The sequence below is a fragment of the Procambarus clarkii genome, chromosome 60 (genome assembly GCF_040958095.1).
Source record: "Procambarus clarkii isolate CNS0578487 chromosome 60, FALCON_Pclarkii_2.0, whole genome shotgun sequence".
Taxonomy (NCBI): Eukaryota; Metazoa; Arthropoda; class Malacostraca; order Decapoda; family Cambaridae; genus Procambarus; species Procambarus clarkii.
Genome location: NC_091209.1, coordinates 26,045,207 through 26,059,183, shown reverse-complemented (window position 1 = coordinate 26,059,183; position 13,977 = coordinate 26,045,207). Strand labels below are relative to the sequence as shown.

The following is a 13,977-nucleotide window of genomic DNA, read 5'->3' as shown; positions in this document are numbered from 1 at the left end:
TGTAAGCATCCCCGGGAGAGGAGGCAGGAACAATATGGCTGCCTTTGTGTACAAAGGCAGCCATATTGAGTGCTGTGGTGAACATGAGTGTGTTGGCAGCAGGCTTCCCCCAACACAAATTTACTCCCAGCATGTCCTAGAAAGCAGTGTGACTCCAGTTAGTCACTATTTGCTGCCGAGAATATGCAACATCAGAATAAGGGTAGATCAGCTTTCGGTATTTCTATTGCACATAATTTGACCATTATTAGTGTAGGAATTTATCGTTATGCTGTAGGGAGACAACACCTGCAAGGGTTAGCCTCACTATTATAAAAATTTAATTTCACATGTCACATAATGATATGTGATAATGACACATCAAAGGGTGAAGGAATAATTACACATCAGTGGGTGAAGGGATAATGACACATCAAGAGGTAAAGGAATAATGGCACATCAAGGGGTGAGGGATAATGACATATCAGGGAGTGAGAGAATAATTACACATTAAGGGGTGAAAGGATAATAGCACTTCAAAGGGTAAAGGGATAATGACACATCAATGAGTGAAGGGATAATGACACATTATGGAGTGAAGCGATAATGATACATCAAAGGGAGAAAGGATAATAATTCATCATGGAGTGAAGGAATAATGAGACATCAATGGGTGAAGGAATAATGACACATCAAAGGGTGATGAGATAATGATACATCATGGAGTGAAGAGATAATGACACATCATGGAGTGAAGGAATAATGACACATAATGGAGAGAAGGAATAATGACACATCATTGAGTGAAAGGATGATGACACATCATGGGATTAATGGATAATGACACATCAAGGGATGAATGGATAATGACACATCAAAGGGTGAAGGAATAGTGACACATCAAGGGGATAAGGGATGATGGCACATCAAGGGATAAGGACACATCAAGGGGTGAAGGGATAATGACACATCAAGGGGTGAAGGAATAATGACACATCAAGGGATGAAGGGATAATGACACATCAAGGGGTGAAGGGATAATAACACATCAAGTGGTGATAGAATAATGACACATCAAGGGGTGAAGGGATAATGACACATCAAGGGGTGAAAGGATAATGACACATCAAGGGGTGAAGGGATAATGACACATCAAGGGGTGAAGGGATAATGACACATCAAAGGGTGAAAAAATAATGACACATCAAGAGGTGAATTGATAACGACACATCAAGGGGTGAAGGGATAATGACACATCAAGGAGTGAAGGGATAATGACACATCAAGGGGTGAAGGGATAATGACACTTCAAGGGGTGAAAGGATAATGGCACATCAAGGGGTGAAGGGATAATGACATATCAAGGGGGTGGAGGGATAATGACACTTCAAGGTGTGAAAGGATAATGGCACATCAAGGGGTGAAGGGATAATGACATATCAAGGGGGTGAAGGGATAATGACATATTGTGGGGTGAAGGGATAATGACATATTATGAAGTGAAGGGATGATGACACATCAAAGGGTGAAGAGATAATGACATATCATATGTGAAAGAATAATGACACAACATAGGGTGAAGGGATCATGGCACATCATAAAGTGAAGGAATAATGAGACATCATGTAGTGAAGGGATAATGACACATCATGGAGTGAAGGGACAATGACACAACATTGAGAGAAGGGCATATGATATATCATGGAGTGAAATGATAATGACACATCAAAGGGTGAAGGGATGATGGCACATCATGTGGTGAAGGGATAATGACACTTCAAGAAGTGAAGGGATAATGACATATCATGGAGTGAAGGGATAATGACACATCAAGGGGTGAAAGGATAATGACACATCATGGAGTAAAGGAATAATGACACATCATTGGGTTAAGGGATAATGACACATCATGAAGTGAAGGAATAATGATACATCATAGAGTGAAGGGATAATGACACATCGTGGAGTGAAGGAAAAATGACACATCATAGGGTGAAGGGATAATGACACATCATGAAGTGAAGGAATAATGAGACATCATAGAGTGAAGGGATAGTGACACATCATGTAGTGAAGGAATAATGAGACACACTGGAGTGAAAAGACAATGACACACCATAGAGAGAAGTGATAATGATACATCATAGAGTGAAGGAATAATGACACATCATAAGGTGAAGGGATAATCCAACATCATGGAGTGAAGGAAAATGAGACATCATGGAGTGAAGGGATAATGATACATCAAAGGGTAAAGGAATAATGGCACATCAGGGGGTAAAGGGATAATGACACGTCAAGGGGTGATGGAGTAAGGACACATCAAGAGGTGAAGGGGTAATGACACATCAAGGGGTGAAGGGATAATGACACATCATGGAGTGAAGGGATAATGACACATCAAGAGTTGAAAGAATAATGACACATCAAGGGGTGAAGGAATAACGACACATCACTGGCTGAAGAGATAATGACACATCAAAGGGTGATGGAATAATAACACCTTAATGGGTGAAGGCTTAATGACACCTCAAGAAGTGATGGTCATCTTCCTGCCCCAAGCAGGCCCAAACAAGACCTAGGACCTCCAGCCCCCACCCCGCCTCCCCCAAACCCCTGTCAACTACACCACAGGAGGGCATGCTCTCAACCCAAGCAATTCCTGTCCCCATCTCCCGGCACTCCTCCCCCCCCCCCCCCCCCATCACCCACAGGACTTCTTCCTGTCCCAAGCAGGCTTGGGCGAGAGTTAAGTCCTTTATCAACCCACCCCCACCTTCCCCTGAACCCTTTGGCAACTTCCCTACAAGAGGAGGAGCCTACCCAAGTAGAAATGCCCTTGGATCAATTTCCTACAGTTGTAGGGAGGGAGGGTGAAAATGGATATAGGAAAGTGAGCTTCAAGGTAATGTACTCAAACATCGATGGGATTACCAATAATGCAAGTGAACTGACGGAAAGATTGCAGGAAGAAACCCCAGATGTAATAGGACTCACGGAAACAAGTTTATCAGGTCACAAAACACAGCATAACAGATGCTGTGTTTCCAAAGGACTACTATATAGTAAGGAAAGAAAGGGAAGGGAGAGGAGGTGGAGGAGTGACCCTGCTGATAAGTAAGGACTGGAGCTTTTATGAGATGGAAATTTTGACTGTGATGGATTTAGAGATTACATAACAGGAACTATGATAATGGGTGGACCTAAGATAATTGTGGCAATCATTTACAACCCTCCACTAAGTGACAGAAGACCCAGACAAGAGTTTGATAGGAACAACATTGCAACCAATAATATAATAGAGAGAGCAGCTTCAGTTGCCTGCAGGGATGGCTGCAGACTCTTAATCATGGGCGATTTCAACCTTGGAAAGATAGACTGGGAGAATGGGGACCCACATAGAGGTGCAGATACATGGAGAGCCAAACTATTGGAAGTGGCAACAAGGAACTTTCTGAGCCAACATGTCAGGGAACCCACAAGAATGAGAGGCAATGACGAACCGGCTAGACTCGACCTGATATTCACCTTGAATGAGTCAGAAATAAGAGAAGTCAAATTTGAAGCCCCAATAGGAATGAGTGACCACAGTTTATTGACATTTGAGTATCTGGTGAAGGTAGGGATAACCTATCTAAGGATGGGACAGGAAGGAAAAAGACTGAATTACCGAAGAGGAAAATATGATGAGATGAGGAACTTATTAAGGAGAATAGCATGTTAAACAGAACTCAGAGAGAAGAATGTGCAGGATATGATGGACTATGTCACCCAGAAATGCCAGGAAGCTGCAGATAGATTTATCCCGGTCCAAAAGGAGAAAAGCGAAAAGCAACAGAAGAATCCATGGTTCAACCAGGAATGTAAGGTAGCAAAGCAATTGAGTAAAAGAACATGGAGAAACTACAGAAATAACAGAACGCCAGAGAGCAGGGAGAAATACCAGAGGTCAAGAAATGAGTACCGCAGAGTGAGGAAAGAAAGAGAGAGACAATATGAAAATGACATCGCGAGTAAAACTAACACTCAACCAAAGCTGCTCCACAGCCACATCAGGAGGAAAACAGCGGTGAAGGAACAAGTGATGAAACTGAAAAATGGGGAGAATACATACACAGAATAACAAGGAGGTGTGTGAAGAACTCAACAAGAGATTCCAGAAGGTCTTCACAAAAGAACAAGGAGAAGTCCCTGCGCTAAATGAGGAGGAGGCAAACCAAGCAACCTTGGAGGATTTAGACCTCACCATTGAAGAGGTCAAAAGGAATCTGTTGGAGCTGAATGTGACAAAGGCTGTTGGGGCTGACAGAATCTCACTCGTGGATACTAAAGGAAGGTGCAGAAGCACTAAGCGTGCCACTCTCTATGGTGTATAACAGGTCACTGGAAACAGGAGACCTACCGGAAAGCTGGAAGACAGCTAATGTAGTCCCAATATTCAAAAAGGGAAACAGGCAAGAGGCACTGAACTACAGGCCAGTTTCCCTTACTTGCATACCGTGCAAGGTGACGGAGAAGATTGTGAGGAAAAGGCTCGTAGAGCATCTGGAGGGAAATAGCTTTGTAACACATCACCTTCATGGGTTCAGAGATGGTAAATCGTGCCTCAAAGGGTTAGTAGAATTCAATGACCAAACAACAAAAATTAGGCAAGAAGGAGAAGGGTAGGGCAAACTGCATTTTCTTGGACTGTCAGAAAGCACAGTACCCCATAAAAGGCTGTTACGAAAGTTAGAGCAACAGGCAGGAGTAAAAGGTAAGATGCTCCAGTGGATAAGGGAGTATCTAAGCAACAGGAAACAACGAGTAACTGTGAGGGGGTGGGGACATCAGAGTGGCGAGATGTCACCAGTAGAGTCCCACAGGGCTCTGTCCTTGGACCCATCCTGTTTCTAATATATGTAAACGATCTTCCAGAGGGTATTGAATCATTCCAATCAATGTTTGTTGATGATGCAAAAATTATGAGAAGAATCAAGACAGATGATGATAGACAGAGACTACAGGACGGCCTGGACAAGCTGGAGGAATGGTCTAGAAAATGGCTGCTAAAGTTCAACTTAGGAAAGTGTAAAGAAATGAAATTAGGCGAAGGGAGCAGAAGGCTGAACACAAGGTACCCTGGGAGGTTTGACTCCTGGGAGGTGAAATACTACAGGAGTCAAATAGAGAGAAAGATCTGGGGGTTGACATCACACTGAACCTGTCCCCAGAGGCCCACATCAAAATGTTATCATCAGCGGCATATGCTAGACTGGCCAACACAAGAACTGCCTTTAGAAACTTATGTAAGGAATCCTTCAGGACCCTGTATACCACTTATGTCAGACTAATCCTGGAATATGCAGCTCCAGCTTGGAGTCCATACCCAGTTAAACACAAAACAAAGTTAGAGAAGATTCAGTGGTATGCCAACAGACTCGTCCCGGAACCGAGAGGTATGAGCTACGAGGAAAGGCTAAAGGAGCTGAAACTTACGTCCCTGGAAGACAGAAGAGTAAGGAGAGACATGATAGCCACCTACAAAATTCTCAGGGTGGACAAAGACAAACTCATTAGCACGAGCGGAACACGAACAAGGGAACACAGGTGGAAGCTTGCAACCCGTTCTCGCAAATTTAATAAGTCAATATTGACTTATTAAATATGTGCATAGGTGACATACTTAACATAATAGATACCCTTAAAAATATTCATAGAAAACACCGACCTTACCTAACCTACTTAGTATATTAAGATAAGCATCTTATTGCTTCGTAATTACAATTATTACCTAACCTATAATAGGTATAGGTTAAGTAATAATTGTAATTACGAAGCAATAAGATGCTTATCTTAAGATACTTACAAGGTTAGGTAAGGGCGGTGTTTTCTATGAATCTTTTTAAGGGTATCTATTATGTTTAGTATATCACCAATGCACGTAGTTAATAAGTCAAAGCTTAGTACCCAAATGATTTTAAGTGTCATAGTTAACAGATGGAATGCCTTCGGCAGTGATGTGGTGGAGGCAGACTCCATACACAGTTTCAAATGTAGATATGATTGAGCCCAGTAGGCTCAGGAACCTGTACACCAGTTGATTGACATTTGAGAGGCGGGACCAAAGAGCCAGAGCTCAACCCCCGCATGTACAACTAGGTGAGTAAAACTAGGTTTTACTCACCAAATAAAAAGTCCAAAATAAATAAAAAGAATAAAAAGGCCAAAACATCATTTTGGCCTTTATTATTGTAGAAATTTATCGCTGTGCTGTAGGGAGACAACACCTATAAGAGAGCTTGGGGGTTTTCCCCTGTTGGACGCCCTCTCCCAAGTCAATTTCATATTCGCCAAAGAGTAGCTTTACATTCATACTGTAGCATAAATGCACAAGTGGATAGAGGGAAGGGAAATAACGATGAACCACACGGAGTACAGCATCCCACCGCGCAATATTGAAGGCATTCTTAAAATCTAGCTTAATCAGTGCCTTTTCGTCTGTGATGTTAGCAATGAAAGCTCAGTTTGCGTGAGCTGCAGCCTCGCACCCTTGTGAAATGCCAAACCCGAGCTCTTTTGGCTTTAGCACTTTAGCCGCTGCATGGCTAACTGTTCTTGCAGCAGCCTCTGCAGCGAGACGTCGGGGTGAATTGACCACTGCTATTGGTATGATCCCTTCATTTACAATGACACATCAAGAGGTGAAGGGATAATGACACATCAAGGGGTGAAGGGATAATGACACATCAAGGGGTGAAGGGATAATGACACATCATGAAGTGAAGGGATAATGACACATCAAGGGGTGAAGGGATAATGACACATCAAGAGGTGAAGGGATAATGACACATCAAAAGGAGAAGGGATAAAGACACATCATGGGGTGAAGGGATAATGACACATCAAGAGGTGAAGGGATAATGACACATCAAAAGGAGAAGGGATAAAGACACATCATGGGGTGAAGGAATAATGACACATCAAGAGGTGAAGGGATATGACACATCAAGCGGTGATGAGATAATGACACATCAAGGGGTGAAGAAATAATGACACATTAAGAAGTGAAGGGATAATGACACATCAAGGGGTGAAGGGGTAATGACACATCAAGGGGTGAAGAAATAATGACACATTAAGAAGTGAAAGGATAATGACACATCAAGGGGTGAAGGGATAATGACATATCAAGGGGTGAAGGAATAATGACACATCAGGAGGTGAAGGTATAATGACACATCATGGAGTGAAGGAATAATAACACATCATAGGATGAAGGGATAATGACACATCATGGAGTAAAGGAATAATGACACATCATAGGGTGAAGGGATAATGACACATCATGGAGTGAAGGAATAATGAGACATCATGGAGTGAAGGGACAATGACACATCGTGGAGAGAAGGGATAATGATACATCATGGAGTAAAAGAATAATGACACATCATAGGGTGAAGGGATAATAACACATCATGGAGTGAAGGGATAATGAGACATCATGGAGTGAAGGAACAATGACACATCATGGAGTGATGGAATAATGACACATCATGGAGTGAAACGATAATGACACATCATGGGGTTAAGGGATAATAATATATCACTTAGTGAAGGAAAATTTACACATCAAGGGGTGAAATGATAATGACTGATCATGGAGAGCAGGAATAATGACACATCATATGATGAAAGAATAATGACATATCATGGAGTGAGAGTATAATGACATATCATAGGGTTAAGGGATAATGACACATCAAGGGGTGAAGGGTGATGAAACATCAAGGGGTGAAGGGATAATGACACATCAAAGGGTGAAAGAATAGTGACACATCAAGGGGTGAAATGGATAATAACACATCAAGGGATGGAGGGATAAGGACACATCATATGGTGAATGGAAAATGACACATCAAGGGATGAAGGAATAATAACACATCAAGGGGTGACGAAATAATGCAATATCAAGGGGTGAAAAGATAATGACACATCAAGGGATAAAGGGATACTAAAACATGAAGGGGTGAAGGAATAATGACAAATAAAGAGGTGAGGGCTAATGACACTTCAAGGGGTTTAGGGATGATGACACATCAAAGGGTGAAGGAATAATTACACTTCAGGGAGTGAGGGGATAATGACACATCAAGGGGTAAAAGAATAAGGACACATCAAAGGGTGAAGGGATGATGACACATCAAGGAGTGATGAGATAATGACACATCATGGAGTGAAGGGATAATGACACATCATGGAATGAACAAATAATGACACATCATAGAATGAAGGAATAATGAAACATCAACGGAGTGAGGGGATAATGATACATCATGGAGTGAAGGAATAATGACACATCATGGGGAGAAGAAATAATGACACATCATGGAGTGAAAGGATAATGACACATCAAGGGGTGATGGAATAATGAAACATCATGGACTGAAAGGATAATGACACATCATGGGGTTAAGGGATAATGACACATCAAGGGGTGAGGGGGATAATGACACATCAAGGGATTAAGGGATTAGGACACATCAAAGGGTGAAGGGATAATGACACATCAAGGGGTAAAGGAATAATGACACATCACTGGCTGAAGAGATAATGACACATCACTGGCTGAAGAGATAATGACACATCAGGGGGTGAAGGCTTAATGGCACCTCAAGATGTGAAGGGATAATGACACTTCATAGGGTGAAGGGATAATGACACATCACTGGCTGAAGAGATAATAACACATCAGGGGGTGAAGGCTTAATGACGCCTCAAGATGTGAAGGGATAATGATACATCAGGGGGTGAGGGGATAATGACACACCAAGGGGTGAAGGGATAATGACATATCAGGGAGTGAGGGAATAATGACACATTAAGGGGTGAAAGGATAATGGCACTTCAAGAGGTAAAGGGATATGACACATCATATGGTGAAGGGATAATGACAGAGCAAGGTGTTATTGGATAGTGACACATCAAGGGGTGAAGAACTAATTGAACAACAAGTAGTGAAAGGATAATTTCTTAGGGTCATTTTCCCTTCACCCCTTGATGTGTCATTATCCCTTCACCCCTTGATGTGTCATTATTCCTTCACTTCCTGATATGTTAATATTCCATCACCCCTTGATGTGTCATTATTCCTTCACTCCTTGATGTGTCTCAATCCCTTCACCCCTTGATGAGTCATTATTCCTTCACCCTTTGATGTGTCATTATCTCTTTACTCCTTGATGAGGCATTATCTCTTTTCCCCTTGAAGTTTCATTATCCCTTTACCCTTTTGTGGGACATTATCCCTTCACTCCATGATGTGTCATTATCCCTTCACTCCATGTTGTGTCAATATTCCTTCACTCCACGATGTGTCATTATCCCTTCACCCCTTGATGTGTCATTATCCCTTCACCCCTTGATGTGTCAATATTCCTTCACTCTTTGATGTGTCATTATCATTCCAGTCCTTGATGTGTCATTATTCCTTCACTCGATGATGTGTCATTATTTTTTCACTCCATGATGTGTCATTATCACTTCACTCCACGATGTGTCATTATTCCTTCATTCCATGATGTGTCATTATTTCTTCACTCCATGATATGTCATTATTCCTTCACTCCATGATGTGTCATTATCCCTTCACTCCATGATATGTCATTATCCCTTCACTACTTGATGTGTCATTATTCCTTTACTTCATGATGTGTCATTATTCCTTCACCCTTTGATGTGTCTTTATTCCTTCACCCCTTGACGTGACATTATCCCTTCACCCCTTGATGTGGCATTATCTCATCACCCGTTCATGTGTCATTATCCCTTAACCCCTTGATGTGTCCTTATCCCTTCATCCCTTGATGTGTCATTATCCCTTCACCTAATGATGTGTCATTATCCCTTCACCCGTTGATGTCATTATCCATTTGTTACGGACCCGAGTCCAGCGTCCGAGCACGGAGCAGTGACGACAACTCCATCTGTGGGTCAGCTCCCGAAACCCCCTCCAAATGGACGACGCCATCAAGTGAGAACGAGATATACCGGCCACAGGGGCTGGTTTCCCGTCTTAATCAGCTCGTGACATAGCCGCTGCTGACTTCTGGTGAGGTGGCGCTTAGGCAGCAATGCCATCTATGGAGTGGATAGGTGGACGTTTGTGTCTAAGCCGGTAAGTGAGGTGCCCTAGAGTGTAACTAGTACTGATGACGTGTCTGATTACAGAGTCGACCTGGGACCGCTGTATTGGACGATGGGGCAGTCTACCTAAGGCAGCCATAGCCTCTCCATGGGTTTGCTGTAGAGGCTGTGAGTCACCCCCCGGACGAACACTGTTGAGTGTTAGCCTGCCTATAACATGGCAGTACCAGGAATCGTCGTACCCCGGGCTGGCTGGTGGAGAAGACTCGCCACTGGGGTGTTGAGAGAGGAGAGTGATCAGCGGAATCACACGAGGCTCTTGCCTATCGGTCGTGGAGTGGCCTACGCAGCGGAGCTGATTGGAACCTGCCAGCCACAGACTGGATTTGTGGTTGAAGGCCTCCACGACGGTACACCTAGTGGGACTGTGATTTGGCTGGCCTGTGGCCAGGGTAGATTCGCCTAGAGAATCGAAGGATTCATCGTGGGCCACAAAGAAGAGAACCAGGGCTACTCATCTTGAGCACTGTAGAGCATCCTGAGTCTTCGGAGGAAGACAAGTTATTGTACATAAGTGTAGTTATAGCTACCCCGAGTGTGACTGTGATATATTTATGGTGGTGGAATATATATATATATATATATATATATATATTTAAATTTAGTGCATTTGTATCCCTTCCCCTTTAATTTACTTGCGTTACGGAACACACCCCTCGAAAGCCACTACTAACTTGGGGCCGGATACCCAAACTCTAATAACATCAGAGAAGAACCCCAGTTGCGACCCAATAGGGCCGTAACACCATTCAACTCAAGATGTGTCATTATTCCTTCACCCGTTGATGTGTCATTGTTCCTTCACCCCTTGATGTGTCATTATCCATTAACACCTTAACCTGTCATTATGCTTTCACCACTTGATGTGTCATTATCCCTTCACCACTTGATGTGTCATCATCCCTTCACCCCTTGAAGTGTCATAATCCCTTCATCCCCCTAATTTGTCATTATCCCTTCACCCCTTCATGTGTCATTATCCCTTAACTCCATGATGAGACTTTATTCCTTCACTTCATTCCTATCACCTCCTAGAGAAGGAGGAGTTGGTGATATACGGATTTTCAATAATGGAAGACATTATACCCGTGATGGAGAAATACTAAGCATTTTATGCGGGATAGCACGACGTGCACTCCCCTTCATAATGAGAACATTGGCTCCTGCTGCCCTTAGCCTGGGTCAGAATGTCTTGCACAATATTAATAATGACAGTCGGACTGTCAAACAATCTCTTAAGGAACGAGGGGTAGAATCATTGAAAGGAGTGCATAGGCAAATTATGGGAGGAAGAGTGCAGAAAAATAATAGTAAATATCCAACAATTTACTAAAAGGAAATATATGGACGTGTTGTCATAAATTCTTCTCAATCATCTAGTAAAGTTTAAAGCGAGAACATGTCTGAGTATAACGCTCTAGGGCTGCAGATGCCATTAGATCACTATACAGCTGCTGTTAGTGAGGCTTTCCCTAAAGTATTTTCTCCACGATTAGTGGAATCAACTACTGCAAGCAGACAGTGGATATATTGCCTGTGAATTCAGGGGTGCATAAGAAGTTTACAGATACTTATCTGGAATTCATCATAAAGGGTGTGAATGGTCAGCTGGTGGACTTATCATCTATCGCTTTGGAGCAGAGTATAGATTTGACTGAATAAGATGGAACAACCACTATAGTTGATACAAAAAATGCCTCAGTAGAGAACGGTTTGTCACAAACGCTATTCAACTCGGCTATTGTGTAACTTTAACGAAACCGTAGTGGAAACGAGTTCTTTATTCTCATTCTGGTCATACATAAAGCTGTTAACTACAATTTCAGGATATAAGTTGGGCAGTATGATAAACTATCATATTTTTTAATAGAGTTGATCCCAGCAAAATAGAAGCAGGATATTTCACTAATGCAAAGGCAGAACAGTCTCCATGTTCTCCAGTCTCCATCCAAAAAAAGCACTAACGATGCACTTATTAGTAAGCTTAACTCGATTCATACAGCTCTTGATAAAAATGAGTTCCCTGTTGGGTTATTTGTGGACCTGCGTAAAGCTTTTGATACTGTCAACCACCAAAACCTTCTTCTTAAATTACATCATTATGGAGTCAGAGGACACTCCCTACAATACCTCAAATCCTACCTTACTGACAGGCTCCAATATGTTTCTGTGAATAATACAATTTCTCCCACCCTACCCATCAACATTGGTGTTCCCCAGGGCAGCATACTTGGCCCTCTCCTCTTTCTCATCTACATTAATGACCTTCCAAATGCCTCCCAACACCTCAAACCAATTCTATTTGCTGACGACACAACCTTCATTTACTCCAGTCCTGATCCCCTTGCTCTAAATGCCACAGTAAATACTGAGCTAAATAAAGTCCATCTGTGGCTAACTGCCAACAAACTCACCCTTAACATTGACAAAACTTTCTATATTCTGTTTTTCAATAAATCCTCTAATCAAATAAATCTCAAAATAAACAATACCCAAATTTGTAACAAATTAGATGACAAATTCCTTGGCATTCTCATTGACCACAAGCTGAATTTCCAGGGACACATTCTAAACATATCTAAAAAAGTTTCAAAAACTGTGGGCATTCTTTCTAAGATCAGATATTATGTACCACGCCCTGCCCTGGTGACTCTCTATTACTCCCTTATCTATCCATATCTCAACTATGGTATTTGTGCTTGGGGCTCTACTACCCAAAATCACTTACGTCCTCTAATTACTCAACACAAAGCTGCTATTAGGACAATATCCAATTCTGGCCCCAGACATCACTCGGTACCCCTACTCAAATCTCTGAATATGTTAGACATTAAGTCACTGCACATTCTCTCATGTGTATTATACATATATAAAACGCTAAACTATAATGCCAATCCTGATCTCAAAAGCTTCATAGAAGGTTGTAACAGAACCCATGAGCACCACACCAGAAATAAATACAGTTTTGATATTCCTAGAGTACGACTTAATCAAACTAGAAATGCTCTACAAATCAAGGGGCCCAAAATGTGGAATGACCTTCCCAACCATGTTAAAGACTGTACCTCTCTCAACCAGTTTAAGTTAAAAACGAAGCTATACCTAATAAATTCCCTGTAACCTACCTTACCCTTCTATTGTCAACCAATGTCTGTTTTTCTTTAAAGAGCGCTGTTTGTCGACATAATTGTATTTGTGCTGCTTTTTCATCTATGTTTTCATTTCTTGTTTTCATTCTACTCATTATGCTCAATTTGTATTAAGCTTGTCATTTAAGTTTATCATGCCCGAAACGCTTTGCGTAATAGTGGCTTTAGGCATTGTATGTACTAGCTGTACCTATAAGTCAACCAATCTTTGTAAAAAAATTTATTGTATGTATGTACCTTACCTAAATAAACATTTTCATTTTTTCATTTTCATTTTTTCATAAATCTTGTTTATCTGTATCTTTTGCTACCCAGTCTCCCAATCTTTATGTACCCAATCTGAACATCTTTACCATTGTGATCATTGCTGTCTTATATGTGCTGTCAATCTGCTGTATGGTGTCTATTAATCTTGTTTAAATTACTAATCAAGCTGTCAATGTAATCAATTAGAGCTTTAATATAACAATGTGCTTTAATATACCTACTTATCTCTCTCATCTCATTTTTCTCTTGTAATGTATCTTTATCATTTATCAATTCTGATTGAAATTACCTACTTAAAATTATCTGCTAGATTAAGGACCTGCCCGAAACGCTGTGCGTACTAGTGGCTTTACAAGAATGTAAATACTGTACTATCCAATGTATTCTCACAAACCCA

The 13,977-nt window shown here is 41.6% G+C and overlaps 1 protein-coding gene across 1 annotated transcript in view; it reads right to left on the bottom strand.

Moving 5' to 3' along the window:
• Positions 1-13,977, bottom strand: part of LOC123766981 (alpha-amylase 1-like) — a 62,034-nt gene that overhangs the window by 39,978 nt on the left and 8,079 nt on the right. The gene's annotated exons all lie outside the window — the stretch shown is intronic.